This window comes from Peromyscus californicus, unplaced genomic scaffold (genome assembly GCF_007827085.1).
Source record: "Peromyscus californicus insignis strain IS unplaced genomic scaffold, ASM782708v3 Scaffold_23__1_contigs__length_62951481, whole genome shotgun sequence".
Classification (NCBI taxonomy): domain Eukaryota; kingdom Metazoa; phylum Chordata; class Mammalia; order Rodentia; family Cricetidae; genus Peromyscus; species Peromyscus californicus.
The window spans coordinates 34,219,609-34,222,113 of NW_026294534.1; the positions used below are offsets into that span (position 1 = coordinate 34,219,609).

The 2,505-nt window shown below is 51.8% G+C and overlaps 1 pseudogene; it reads left to right on the forward strand.

Annotated features, from left to right (window-relative positions):
* Positions 1 to 450: 450 nt before the first annotated feature.
* On the forward strand, positions 451 to 2,249 carry LOC128119472 (peroxynitrite isomerase THAP4-like; annotated as a pseudogene).
* The last annotated feature ends 256 nt before the right edge of the window (positions 2,250 to 2,505 follow it).

The following is a 2,505-nucleotide window of genomic DNA, read 5'->3' on the forward strand; positions in this document are numbered from 1 at the left end:
CTGAAACTTCAAATATCTACATATAAATTTACATATGCAAATAGACAGGTTCTGCATGTCCTAGTGTGAATACTAAAAAAAGTATGGAAGAAAGGTGTTACCCTACGTTGGTAAACAGGGTAGGCAGAGCAGAGAGAGATGTTAACACATGTGGCACTGGAAAGATGTGGGAGAAGGGAACAAAGGAAAAAGACCAGCATTAAGACACTCCCGTAACCCAATCCTGAGTCTGTTCCTATGTAGTCTGTAGACCCCAAGCCCCCCTTGGTTTAAAAACCCTGCCCCATTGCTACTCGGGGTCTCTTCTGCTCTGCTGCTGTGTCAGACAGATGGAGAGTCCAGAGTTAACTCATAACAGTACAAAGACTCTGCTTTTGCATCAGAAAAAAAAAAAAAAAAAGACACACTTTGCGACTTCCCAAGCTGTGTCTCCCAGCGTTCTCTCTGGTGATGTCAGACCAGCGAGGACCCGAGCCTGGCGGCACCCACGCAACAGTGAACTACTGCGCAGCCCTGAACTGCTCCAACAGGCAGGGCAAGGGCGAGAAGCCCGCTGTCTCCTTCCACAGGTTCCCCTTAAAGGATTCCAAACGACTGAACCAGTGGTTAAAAGCCGTTCAGAGGGACAATCGGACCACACACACACACACACACACACACACACACACACACACACACACACACACACTAAGTATTCATTCCTCTGTAGTGAGCATTTTACCAAAGACATTTTCTCCAGGAGACTGGAGGACCAGCATCGCTTGCTGAAGCCCACAGCTGCACCCTCTATTTTCCACCTGTCGGAGAAGAAGAGGGGGGCTGGAGGCCATGGCCATGCTAGGAGGAAGACCACAGGGACCATGCAGGGCCACACAAGTGCAGCGACAGAGAGAGGAACCATCTGTTCGTCACAGTCCTCAAGTGATAACTCAACAGCCAAGCCTGAGTCCCGAAAGTTGAAGCAAGCTTCTCCACAGAATGATGCAAGCCCCAAGGCCACCCCAGGTGCTGTGAGTCAGGAGCAGGAGCAGTCCTTGGAAAGAACTCCAGGAGCTGGACTGGCCGCCCCACTGGCCAGCAGCTGGGAAGAAGCAGAAGTGTCTGCTACAGAGGCTGACCGCCAGAAGGCCTTTTCCTCTGATGACACAGGCTGGGCAGACAAGAGCGGCAGCTCCATGGACGACTTCACACCCCCGAGGATCTGGAGCTTGTAAGTTCATTGGCTCACTTCATTCTTTTAGTTTCTCCTCCAAGCACACTCGAGAGAGGCCATCTGTCCCCCGTGAGCCCATTGACCGAAAGAGGCCGAAGAGAGATACGGAGCCATGGTGCAGTGGGAATAGTGTGGCCCAGAGTCCCCCAAGTTCCTCGCTTACAGCAACCCCTCAGACGGCTTCCCAGAGCCCCTCTGCCCCTCCTACTGTTGTAACCCCAAAGTCAGCTGCAGAAGCTGTGCAGAGAGAGCACAATGATGCCAATCCCATGTCCATCAACGAGGTCATCCTGTCAGTCTCAGGGGCCTGCAAGCTTGTCGACTCACTGCATTCCCACTGCTTTTCGGCTCGGCAGAACAAGAGCCAGGCGTGCGGTCTGCGGGAGCAGGCCGAAAAGAAGAACGGACAGCTCAAGAGCCTTCCGCAGAGGGTCAACCACTCCGACAGCCAGGGTCGCAAGCTTCAGGAGAAGCTGGATGAGCTGAGGAGAGCAAGTCTCCCCTACCTCCCCTACCTAAGTGGCCTGCTGCCTCCCAAGCCACGGGCCTTCCAAGATGAACCCAGTGGCGGAGCCACTGTCCTGGATGCTGAGTACCTGGCTATCAGACCCACCGGGAGTTGGTACCTTTCCGACACTTCAGCCCTTACAATACCTGGAGGAGGTGCACATCTCCCATGTGGGCTAGCCTATGCTCAACTTCTCGTTCAACTCCTTCCATCCAGACACACACAAGCCAATGGACAGAGAGTGTGACTCCATCTGCCTCAAGCCTGACACCAACAAGGTGGCCTTTATCAGTGCCCAGAACACAGGTGTTGTAGAAGTGGAGGGCGAAGTGAATGGGCACGAGCTGAGTATCTCATCCCATTACAGCTCCAGGGTCTGCTTTGCCAAGGAGCTCCATGTAGAGCAGATTACTCAAAAAATTTAGACTGAATTCTGAAGGCATACTTGAGCAGACAGTCTCTACGGCAACCACTACACAGCCAATGACTCAACATCGTCATATTACCTACAAGAAGGTGACCCCATAACCTGGAGCAGCTCCCAGAGCCTGGGGAGGGGCCCGGCTCCCGCATCTAGCCCCCCAGTTTAGTAGACATTCTACGCAGACATGGTGTGGCCACAGGCTCTGCTGACACAGAACTATTGTCCTGGTGATATTGTAACGGCACAGAAAACCAAATAAAAGTCCTTTTTTTTTTTAAGACACATTTTGACAAAAAAAAACCCTGTATTTGTGTATGTGTTTATATTCATAAAATTGGAAATACTAAGTTATCTAAAGTC